The sequence below is a fragment of the Peromyscus eremicus genome, chromosome 15 (assembly GCF_949786415.1).
Source record: "Peromyscus eremicus chromosome 15, PerEre_H2_v1, whole genome shotgun sequence".
NCBI lineage: Eukaryota > Metazoa > Chordata > Mammalia > Rodentia > Cricetidae > Peromyscus > Peromyscus eremicus.
The window spans coordinates 18,517,811-18,530,773 of NC_081431.1; the positions used below are offsets into that span (position 1 = coordinate 18,517,811).

Below are 12,963 nucleotides of genomic sequence, written 5' to 3' on the forward strand. Positions count from 1 at the left end.
AACATATCCATACATAAACTTACAAACTTTATCTGCTACTGTGTCTGATATCTGTGAAAAAGGATCGTGGCTTCTTTATTTTAAAACATGAGTGGTGCCTGGTGCAGCTGGAATAGAAGATGTATTCAATCAAAGATGGTTAACAGCAATCAAGCTGTTATTTCTTCATTGAAAAGAACCTTGCAAGACCCTCTTAATGAAAGGCCCTAGATTCACTACGCTGGGTACAACTAACTTAACTTATTCAGGGGAAGTTACTTGTTCTATCCATGAAGGACAGGCAACTGAATCTATGGATTACATGTTATGTATAACACAAATTGCTGTACGACTTTATTCTGTCTTGCAGTTTGAACCCCACAGCTTATGTGCATCCTAGTTACCACTTTCTAAGTGGTACCATGCTACAGGCACTGACAGAGGAAGACAGCCAGTCACTATGGTGGGAAAGGTGGCATACCCAGCTCATTACAATGGAAGTAAATGGACTCCAGTCATTTTCAAGTCCAGTTTGAAATAACATTGTATTTTCCCTCCCAAACACGGTTGCATACAACCTTACCCAAACTAAAATGAGACCAGAAGTGCTCAAGTCCACAAGCCAATAGAAATAAATGAACATCTTCCTCAATTCATAATCAAAGTTTGGTCCTTTATATTTACTGACAAAGATGTATCACAGATCCTAGGTTATCTGGAAATTCAAAGTGTCCCAAACATGCAGACTTAGTCAGACACACTTGGCTTGATCCAGACTGTTCTGGGTCAGGAAGTGTGAATACTACTCAACTTCCTGTGTCCCTAGTTTCTGTGAAAGCATACAGACATATGTGAGGATAAATTACTAAGTTCTGACAACTTCAAACTAATTATCCATTTTTGTTGTTGTCTTTGAGATTCCTTCCTGATAGCTCCTCCTCCACTGGCATCTTCTCGGTGGCCACCTAACATAGGAAACTTCTCAAGATAATGTGAGAGACAAAGGCTCATGGAAGCAGCATGTGTGGTGTGACCAGACAGACTACTAGCATGGACGGAAGAAAGTTTAATTTTAAAATGTCCAAGGAAACAAGAAAAGCCTCTTTTTCTGCTCTACTGTATGTATGTCATTCCTATGTCAAACTGTTCCTCAGTGTGCAGGGGTCTGCTTGGAGGCAGGTCACTAAAAGGCCATGGAAGCTGGGGTAACCTCAGCAGAGGAAACTGACTGGCAGTTTGTGGCCAACAAATGTGTATTTTCAGGCATTCTCCTCGCTGAAATAAGATGCTGGACTTCACAAAATGAACAGAGACTCTGAACAACAAAAACAACCCACAGCATCGAGCCTAACACTGCAAATTTCTTAGATATTACAGATGTCACCCAACACTGCATGCATTTGCTTCCCATATGTGAACAAAACTGAAGTATCACGAGATGAATCTGAATGGAATGTTAACCTTCACTTTATTTTTTTTTTTCTTTTCTTAGCTGACGACACAATTTTAGTATTATCACAACGGAGCTTCTGCCTGGAAAAAAAATAAATTAATGGATGGATTTTAAAAAGCTTGGAAACTTAAAAAAAATAAACAACTTTCAAATATCTATACTTGATGGTGCAAAGAGCCAAGATGAATGTATTTCAACTGCAACTTCCAAACTAAACTCACAAATTACTACCATTATGCTAAGTGTTAGCTACCCCACTGTGCAGTTTTGCTTTGTGAATTTTTACCTTCCTCTATGAACACTTTTAGCCACTGATCGCACAGCCTTTCAATGTTTTCTGCCTTTTCCTTTAAATAAACTGGCTGTGGCTCCTTCCATCTGGTTCCCCTTCCGTCAGCAACCCTGCACCTGTTCACACCTCCTCTCCTGTTGGATTCCACTGAACATTTCCTCCTCTGCCAGGGCTATTCTGGCACTCGCAACCTTTCTGTCATTCAATCCATCTGTCAGAAGTGAACTTTGTTTACCGCAAGCTTCTGCTTTCTTCTTCAAGAAGCGAAGCCCCTCAAGGTCATTGTCAAATGAACTGTCGGCATGGATTTAAATCCTCTACTGCCAACCAGCAGAAGATGGAGTTCTGTTGTGTAATTTACTTGTGAAAATTACTTTTGGGTTTGGGAAGACAATAATTTGGAGTCAAAGTAGTAAAGACAGGGTATTTTAATGATCATTTGTAAAAGCAGACAGCTGACATGTATTTTCTTCATGTGTGTCTGCACTTCTCATTATATTGAGTACGAACTATATGTATCAGAAGCAAAATAAAAGTTTTAAAGTGAAATCAAAATATCGCAAACAAGCTTACACTATGTAAAAATTGCTACATAGTATGTAGCATTAACTTGAGGGATAAATATTTTCACTAATGAATTAGCCAAGGGAGAAAGTATTCCAATTAAGAATTTTTACACTGAAAGGCTTAAAATGTGCAAATATGTACCATTTCAATTATAAGCTAAGGATTAACACACAGCTCCATCACTGCTTTGAAAAATTTATAATCCAGAATATACACATTAACCCGTGCACATTTTAAATCTAGCACTGAAAAATAAGGTCTGCTTAAATAATAAGACAAGGGAGGCTGCCGAGCGAACACACAGTCTACCTACAGAAGTGTGAGCTGCCTGACAGAGGAGCCCTGTGAGGAGCAGCAACCCCCAGAAATGGAGTGGGAACTAGATGCTCGGTGGAAGCGACTGTCATCTACAGCTACGGTACCAGCCTCACAAGACAGACACACAGAGCCTCTTAGGTTTAATCATGTACGAGTATTTTAGATATTATTACTGTCCAGGAAAGAAAAAAAACAGTGACTGTGTTCAAATTTATCAATTCAGATTTAAAAGGGGAAGCTATTCTTTAGGGATGTGACCAAAACCCTGTCACAATGGACACCTAAATATGACATGGTGCCATTCATTCAGGAGGCTGATGGATATTCTGTAGTATTACCTTGAGATTTAAACAAACCTCAGATGGTATGTTAAACCCAAAAGTCTGAAATTTTTTTATAAATTCCTTATAAATTAAAGAATTCAACTTTTCTTTTAAAAACAGAAAGCATGTTTTAATTTATAACAAGTCAAGAAAACACAGGGAATTTAAAATTTGAACCTGAAGGTTTTGATTGGTTAAATATGTACAATTTATAAAACAGATTTTTCTCAAAGCACTTTTCTGGACATGTGAAGGAAAATCATCGTGTTGCTAAATACAAAGCCAGACAAAATTTACAGTTTAAAAATCTAACTGAAGGGACATATTTAGCACCAATTCCAAATATATTACTGAACTTAAATATATTATTTAAATCCTTCTTATGTAATATGCAATAATATTTAATATATGGATTTTGTACTGAAAATATGGGATCAAAGGAGAGTATTCTTTTCTTATCTCCCCAAAACAGAATTTCTAAATAGTTTATACTTTGTGTGGAGAAAATTTCAAAACTGCATCTGATGGACCCAGCAAGCTCAATACCTTTCTGGGTATTTTTTTCTCTTTAGTGTAATCTGTGTTTGATGGGAATTTGGTCACCTGGATCCCGGCTTCTGGATGGTACTGAGAGAGTGCTGGTAATTAGATCATCTCTGGGTGGCTATGCTTCATGAAAGGAACTAGCATTAGCAGAAGGCTAACCTAACAGAGCCTGCTTGCAAGAACCGTTGCTCCTCAGAAAACTGTGTTTCAGAAAGACACCGGTCGCCTTCTTTTGGAAATTGATAGATAAGAACAGAAACAAAATGAGAAAAATCAGTGAGCTTTAACATTACTTCCAGCCACACATGGGCACCGGAATGCACACACACAAACACGCTTCCCTTCCGTAAAAGCACAAGGCACAGAAAGGGAGCAGCATCAGGCTATTCTTAAGGACTCACTTAGGATTTCAGAGAACACAAATATTTGTCTGCCTAATACTCAGTGTGCTTATTTGTATCTCCGAAATGGGAAAAGTAGAAAGGAGAAAGTTTAGTTTGATAACAACACCTGAGACATAAATTCCACAAGGAAAAAAAAAAAAAAAGCACCACAGTAATGTTGCCAGGTTGCAGTAGGGAAGAGGAAAGCCGTTTCTAAGGGCACTACTAGGTGAAGACAGAGCTGATGCCGTTCACATCTTTAATGCCAGTTTTCCTAAAACAGCATATGGGTGTAGGATGGAAGGTAAAACATTTAAGCTCCTTAATAAAGAGCTGATGTTAGCTTCTCTTCATTCTGAACGCGTCTGGCTGCTCAGCTTTTCTAAGAACTACACAGGCTAGAGACGCTACTGTCTCCCCTGGTTCCTTGAGTTTTGTCTGCCAGTGTTATTTTGACAACAGGAGATATTCACTTTTCACCCCTTTTCTCAGTTACCTTAAGGCAACTGAATTTAAGGCATAAAAATACTGCAGATCTGTAGGACAAAGACCTGAGACGTTTTCATAGACTCGATGAGGGGGGAAAACAGGTTTGCAAGATTCTGTTAAGAGTTAGAAGAGACTAAATGACAACTTTAAATCTGCCACAATCATTTACTAATGTGCTGCTATATCAAATAAGTCTAATTTTTTGACAGCACCAAATTAGATTTATTGCAGAAACTGCTGCATAAATAGCATATGGCTATGTTATACCACCTATTTCAAATCCTGGTAATGTTTCCCCCTCCCCCTCCAAAATGAATAAACTGAGCCAAACTATAAACCTTCTGGAAAAAAAGGAGAAAGAAAGATACAAGTTTGAAAACAGATGTCAGAGACCTGGATATCACTGTCAAAATCATAGCATTTGTACAAATGTACTGACCTATCAAGAATGATGGTTCCTTTATGCACAATTAAATTTAACAGGTTGGGTTCTCATTTTTTTTTTTTTTGCAAAGTAATTTGATTTTTGTTTTAAGGTTTGGGCTCTAAAGTATGCTTAGATTTTGATGGTCAATCCATAATTACATGGGGCAAAAAGGGAGAGCTAGTGGCTGTGAGTCACACACAGCTTAAATTAGGTTGTGAAGAATTATTAAGGAGACATGTACATATCATCTGGTTGCTTTTAGTTTTCATTTGTGAGAGACGTATGTGGTAAAAATCACATCAGAAAGTCTTTTCTAATTTTAACTATAGTCCTGATGCTGCAAACTGATGCATAAAATATATAAAGTGATCACTCCGTGTGCCACAACGGAGATCAGAATGCCAGAGCCACACATGCTGCAAAAATCAAACTTCCACCGAAGCTGACACTGAAAACCCATGCGACGAATTCAGAGATGGACAGTTCCCCTTCTCAGTCTAACACTCAACTCCACCCCCAAGTTTGACATAATCCAACTCGATTCTCCTTTCTGAACAAAAGTTTCAGTTCGTCCATAGATGGGAAAGACATTGCAAGGTCTTCTCTCAGACCAATGGGCACACCACTGCAAACATCATGGCACTCAGCTACCCCGCAGGCTCCCTCTCTGTGGTCAGCCTTCCCAGCTGCCCTATCTGTTACTGTCTGATTAGTTCTGCTAAGGAGCCCCTCCCCTGCCAGCTTTCAGTGCCATCTGTTCTACACAAGATGGCTGCTGCCCAGCAACCTAACACTGCCCTCCTACCTGGCACCCGGCTACCATCCTTACCCCAAAGTGCTAACACAGGTTCTCGCTGCTGGCAGAGTCAGGATTTCATCACTACTACTTTGACAAGTGCAGGGTTGTTTGTAATTTCTCTTTTATCCTGATTTTGATTGTACAACCACCTCCCACTGATTCGGTTTGCTTCAGTTTTGTTGCTCACAGATTTCACTCTCCACATTAATCTCCCTCTGGCATGTTACTGCATCTGTTCCCTTCTTTATTATTAATTTTCAAATTCCCACCATTTTTGACAAAAAGGAGGTAATCTACACTCTGTTTCTGCCCATTTCATTTTCTTTAATTTGGAAGATAAGTATGAAAGCATGCCAAAGAAGTTAATTCTCCGTTAACAGTTTGTTTCCTGGCATCCCCAAGCCTTTGTATACGAAAACCAGATAGGGATAAATGTTGACGGAATCACAAGGACAGAGTCGAACCATTCCTGACTCTAATGAAAAGCAAACATGAAACACCATCTAAGAAGTGTATTAGTACACGGGTTTTCTCCTGTGCCATTATCCCTCTACTTTTAACAGATAATTCTTTGTGAAAATCAGTCTGGGTGCAGGAGCAAAATGTGGGTTCCACTACAGTTCTGACACGGACTTTCTTTTTACTGTAGATAGATTTCATTATTCTTTAATAGGATTATCATCTCTCCTCAGCCCCAACATTGTTGACCAATTCAACCACTAAGGACTCTGAATCCATGTCTCCTTTCAGAGACAGGGAAGGGACAGAAGTGACACCAGTACCCACAGCGGAAGTTAAGGAGCCCCTGGGTTGCAATGCTGCTTCCAGTAGCAAAGGGCAGTATCAGGAAGGGACAGATGGCTTTCCCTCTCAAGACAAAGACTATGTAAGTGTAAGGTTAGAAAACAGGAAGGAACACATTTAGCAAAATATTCTTTGTAGCCTTAATCTGTTAGCACTACAACCTTGTCAAGAGGGGCTAGAGTAATGGATCATGCCCTCAATTGTTGCAAGTTCTCTAGACTGAACATTGTGACAGTTAATTAGATTATTTTACACAAATTCATATTAAAGCATTGAAGTCCCTGGACATACAGATGAACAACCCTTCCAATTTATATGAGTTTTTGTTAACATGATTTTACATATCTGCACACCCTCATCAAGCCACAGTTAAGATCTGTAGAAATAAAGAGCAGTTGGGGGTTTTCCCCAAGGTGAAGGAACAAGGAAGGACACATGTCAAGAACAAGTGAAGATCACACCAGATCAGCTTCTAGAAAGCCGGCGAGGGCCACCCACTTACGACACCTCCACCCCTCCATGTAAACCAACAGTGACATGCATATACACCAATAGTGTCATGCTACTTTATTTTGTAGAAGTCTTTCGGTAGTGGAAGTGCATTTATATAAAATCACTCCTCTACCTTTTGGTAACTCTCTTAGTCACAAACAGGATTGGGTAAAGACAACGCAGTTTCCAAGGCCAACTTCTTACAGTGTCCTCTTTGGAGAAGCAATCCCTCCTAGACCCCAGAACCCAAGCAACCCATCTTTCCCTGTACACCCCAGGACATGGTCAAAGCGGGAGAAACTCAGTTCTCTCCCAGATGATGGGATGCATGCTGGGGGAGGCCACACACAGCCATGGTGGAACACAGACTTCCTTAGCTGGATGTGTGCTTGACAGGCTGTTCTCCAAGGTTGCTTTTACCCACCACTTGATACTTGCTCTGAGCTGAAGTTGTCTGTTACCCACTCCGACTTGTGTATATGGCCTAACAGTGCAGCAGTGTGCACCCCATGAGGCAGAATTTGAGTCTGGTCCCTGAGGAAACTGAAAAATCTCCAGCCTCTTAAACCATCTCAGGCTTTTTAATAAAGCTTCACTTCTTGGATTTATCAATCAATGACTCATTGTGTAATAAATGTGTGGTTATTAAATAAAAAAAATGAGTAATGCCTAACAACTGACCTACTAAACAAACCCAGTTAGGAGGGAGGCGGTGGTTGAGAAGAAATTAAACATCATTAAGTCCACTGTTTTCTTCCTTCCTTTTTCCTAGGGTATACTGTAGGCAATACTGGGGAACAGAACTTTCTTTGAGAATGCCCTGACTAGTACTGTACTAACGACACACTGTTGTCTTTCTCCCCTTCTATTTTCACTGAACTCGGTGCTCGTTGTTGTGGAGTCGGGCAAGTGGTGTGGGCAATACTTTCTCGGTTTCCTCCGGGCTTCTTCAGAAAATGAGTTGGCTGCTGCTGCCACCATGCTCCAGGCTGTGGGCCTGTGTTGCAGGGGAGAAGAGAGCATCCCCAGCGTTGATTTTCATTGCACACACATTTGGGCGTTGCAGAACTGAGAGGAGCGAGCCAGGGAACGTTGAGCAGAACCTGCAGACACACATTTCCTGGCAGCCTCTGACTCAAGCCTCTCTGCCTTGGGCCACACTGAGACCAGGGGGCCTCGCCTGTCAGACAGGTGGAGAGACCCTGCACAGGCAGTGTGGTGTCCACCAGAGGAAAATGGAATGCCTCTCTTTTCCTGGCTCCTTGACAGCCTGCTTTCCTTGATATTGGGTGGGGGAGGCAACGAGGATGCATTTATAACAGTACCAAGGCCATCTATTTTGGGCCTTAAAGAGGCTGGTTGCACATATATTCATTTAAAATTATTTTTGACACGTTCTCTGCTTAATTTATTCATGAAAGGAGTACAAGAGGGGGAAAATGAGCTTAACTTTTAAATGGAAACTTTAAGCTAAAAATTCTTGAATAAAACTCAAGAGGAAAAAAATGAAGTTAACTGTGTAACAGCAAGAAACACATTGATGCTACACTGTCTTCTCCAAATGAGCCCAGGGTTGTGACCTAAGCTAACGGATAAATGCACTTTTTCCGCATTTTTTTTCTTAGTGATAAAGAGCAGAGGCAAATTTATGCCAAACACTTGATGCCAAGCTTGGTGTTGAGGGACCAAAAATAAGAGAGGTCTGGGTCCTGGCTCAAGAGCTGAGATTTTACAACCCTCAAAGACTTTTTGTTTTTATACGTGTGTGTGTGTGTGTGTGTGTGTGTGTGTGTGTGTGTGTGTGTGTGTGTATGTGTGTGTGTCTGTGTGTGTGTGTGTCTGTGTGTGTGTGTCTGTGTGTGTGACTGTGTTATCTAATGGCCTACTTCAAACCTTGCTTTTTCCCCCCTTCCTACTTGTAATTGCAAGCCTCACTCTTTGAGACAGCCTCTTTATCTATTAAGGACTGCTCTCCATCTAACTCAGTGTTAGCTCTGAGACAGGGAGCATCTCAAACTTCTTCTAATTAAACAAGTAGGTTTGAATTCCTGATCCTGCAAAGTACTAGTTTTGTGGAAATGCAACACAAATGAATATTAAATAAGAAAGGCACCCATTCCCACTTTTAAAAAGCTCACTCATCACCAATTGTTGCAATTTAAATTTACAGAGGTGCTGTGGGTATGCGTAGCTCAGTGGTCACTGTGTACATAACATACCAAGGCCCCGAATTCAACCCCTAATACAAAGTAAGAAAAGAAGTGAGGGAAGGAGGGAAAAAGAAGGGGAAAAGAAACATGTCTTATACAGATAATATATTAGTTTCTATACTGACTCAATGTTTAAGTTTCTCATACCATACACTAGCAGCAAGCAGACACTGTTGTAGGGAACCAGGCAATATTGGCACATACTCAGTGCATTCTTTACATTTTGCTTCTTGCAGTCAGAGTTCATTCTCTACAGTAAATAACCAAGTGACCTTGTGAACTGGCCATGCCTCTTCAGATATACATTGGCAATGCCAGGCTCAGAGCAACATGAACAGAGAAGCTTTCTTCCTTCCTCTCTTCTCTCTCCAAACTATTTCTCAGGCCAAGGAAAAAAATCAGTGATCATATTTTAAAATAAACAAGGATAACAGAGCAGACACCTGCTTTTTCCTTACCCAGGGTCCTTCACACCTTCCTCCTAGTAAAAGAACTTTCTCCCAGCAAAGTGTGACTTTCCCCTGGCTCCCTGGGGCTCTGCTGGGCTGCAGACTGTCATATCCCAAAGGCAGCCATGTGCATATAGACACAATCTGCTTCTAAGCAGGTGGTCCTGGAATTGGAGATTTTGAAAGTGGAGGTTGGGAGGTCATATACTTGAAGTCTGAAATCAAAGGCATCTCCTTTCTCTGTCTTCAGTTTCAGAAGGAAGGATTTGCTCTATGAGATGGACAAATCGGAAAGAATGAGGCATCATCAGACAAGGAGAGCTCTGCCATGGATGGTTCCAATACCACACCATGGCACAGTGGTGCTGCCGCCAGTCCCCAGTCAAAGAAACCAAAAGGCCAGCTGCACTTGCACTGTATTCCTTCCGTGGAGGATTTCTAAGAACTCAAAGAGAAAGTCTTGACTCATGCTGGTAGTTTGAGCAGTCAAACTAATTCAGGGAAGCATTTATAGCAGTTATCTGGAAGCTCTAGAAAAGAAGTCTTAATCATCTGTTGTCCCAATTAACCTGTCCATCACAGTAGGATAACCTTGTGACTTCTCTGCTGTAGCTTTTCTCAATTTCAAAATGATATAAAAGCTGAAATGCAGCTTGCTAGCTATCTAGGTCAGAGGTCAGATCTTCCCATATGGGTCATAAAAGTAGGTCAGGGCATAATGATCACTTATTAGTCTCTCACTTCTATGGCTGCTCTGAGAATTCTTTGAGAAACCACTTATGTAAAGGAGAAATTACCTTTCATGGTAGTCACATTGATAATAGCAGGGGTCTGCAGGTTTAATGATGGGTATGTCTCCCATTTGCACTTAAGGCAATTCAGGTCCCAGGAATTTCCCTCCAGGGCCAATATGAGGAAAAGATACAGAATGTACAAGAATTCATGTCAATGAGGTACAATACTTATGAGGAAGAGTGTCACCAGGGTAAGTAGCTATTAAGTCACATAAACATTCAGGAATGGTTGCTTTAGAGTTCTGTCACAAATTAACCTGACACATGGACACAAAGAAGAGTTTTATGGAGGATTAAAATCTTATAGGTCTGAAGATGTCTGGATTTATTAATAATAAATATGTAAAGGGATTTCAACTTTTCTGTAAAAGCCTCCTTCCTCTTGATAAAAATGAAGTCCAAGAGAGTGACAGTTTCATCACAAACATTAAAGGGAATGGCCACAAGAAGACCTAACTGTCATGACGGATATGTCTATCATTACATGAAGGATCCATGAACACTTATTTCTATTACAAATTAGCGCTACTGATTTTCTCAGTTGTCTTTTCGGGAACAATCACATTTATCCATTTCCCTACTAATTTACATAGAATTACAGCCTAATGGATAAGGGATTAGCTTGGCAGGCAAATTACTGGGGTTCAAATCTGCTTCTATAACGTATCAGCTGAGCGACCTTAGATGACTCATTTTACTTCTCTGTAAACTGGGAAAAAAGGAGCCTACGTCTAACGAAGCTTCTCCAAGGACAGCACAGCTGCCTCCTGGCCAATTCCTGTGACACAGACTGGGGCTCAGTGAGTGCCAGCCTCCAGTGTTAGCTTTATTCTAAAAGCTATTATGGGGAATCACAGCACCAAACTATACAAAAATTAATATATTCTTAACCTAAGAGCTTTCCCTCAAGGGGGATGGAGCAATCAAGAGAAGGAAGTTCTCTCTTCTACCAGGAATCAGCAGGCAGGGCCGCAGCAGGAAAGTTAGGATTCAGGGAGATCCTGAAAAGAGGTTACGATTAGGTGAGAAGAAGCCACGCCAGTGCTTCAATTGTAAAACTGGGAAGAGAGAAGTGCCAGCCATCACTACAAGGGTTGTTACACCCAGCTGCCCATGGCTGGAAATCAGCAGCGAGGGTTAGCAGGGAGGACTCCAATGGGAAGGCTGGAGTCTGCCAGAATGACCTAAATGTCCACACTGAGTGATGTGGACCTCCATGACAGCCAGTGTGGTACAATGGAAGGCTTTGATGAGAGTAAGAGGGCACTCAAGAGGGTAGCATGTGAATATTCCCTGTGCAAGGGTTAGCTGAAGATTGGACAGGTGTTAGGAGACTACCTCCATAACCCCTGTTGAGAGACTGGTGGAGCCTGTGTTACAACAAGCAGGAATGGAAAGCTGAGAGACAGTTCTGAAAAACCCCTGGGAAGTGCAAACTAAGGATGCATCTTATACAAAAGATATTTGAAGCAATCTAAGCACTCAGAAATGGGAATTAAAAAAGAATATTCTTGTGCCAGGCGGTGATGGTGCACGCCTTTAATCCCAGCACTCAGGAGGCAGAGGCAGGCAGATCTCTGTGAGTTTGAGGCCAGCCTGGTCTACAGAGTGAGTTCCAAGACAGCTAGGGCTATTACACAGAGAAACTCTGTCTTGAAAAAAAAAAAAAGGTAATTTTGTAAGTCCTATCAGAGTCACAATTAAAAAAATGAGTAAGTAATCTAGTCTCACCTCATTTTACAAGTAATTAGACCTAAAGAGTTGAGTAATTTGTCTAAAGATTAAAAAACAGTGCAATCCCTAAGAAGACACTATGGCCCAGGTTGTTTCTACAGCACTAAACACCCCATTGTAGCCCTGGTTGGTCTCCACAGTCCCAGTGCCCCACTATGACCAGGTTTGTCTCCAGAGTCCTAGACACCTCACTCTAACTTAGGCTTGTCTACACAGTCCTAGATGCACCACTATAATCAGGTTTGTCTCTGCAGTAGTAGATGCCACACACAGACCAGTCTGTCTCCAGAGTCCTAGATATCCTCTATGATTTCCCTTAGCGACCAAGTGAGCCTTAATAGCACCTGATTATTTCACCAAACTGTCTCACATCATCTTTCTTTATTCTTATACATCTGAAAGCCCCATCTTACTTTTGTTGGCCAGTGGCTCTTTTCCATTGAACTTTAAAAACAGGGTCCTGGGACTAGGATTGTATTTAGTGGTAGGGTGCATGCTTAGCATGCATAAGGCCCAAAGCAAAAAAAAATCTTTTTTTTTCTTGAAATTGTTTCAACGCACTCTCATATTTATATATTTGTGTATACTGGTCCCTTATCATGAAGACCTATCATCTATCTATTATCTGTCTATCTATCTATCTATCTATCTATCTATCCATCATCCATCCATCCATTTATCTATCTATCAATCTATCTGTCCATCCATCCATCCATCCATCCATCCATCCATCCATCCATCCATCCATCTATCTATAAATAACTAAATAGCTCTGTGTAGCATCATCTAGATCAAAAGCTCTAGCCAGCACTTTTTCCTCACACAGAAGCTACATGACACTCAGGTTTCCCAGTACAATACATTCTTTTCTTCTGTTACTTCTTTATGTTTCCTGGTTGAAGCT

At 40.9% G+C, this 12,963-nt stretch overlaps 1 protein-coding gene across 1 annotated transcript in view; it reads right to left on the reverse strand.

The window, feature by feature from the left end:
• Positions 1-12,963, reverse strand: part of Sdccag8 (SHH signaling and ciliogenesis regulator SDCCAG8) — a 200,284-nt gene that overhangs the window by 91,507 nt on the left and 95,814 nt on the right. The window lies entirely within an intron of this gene.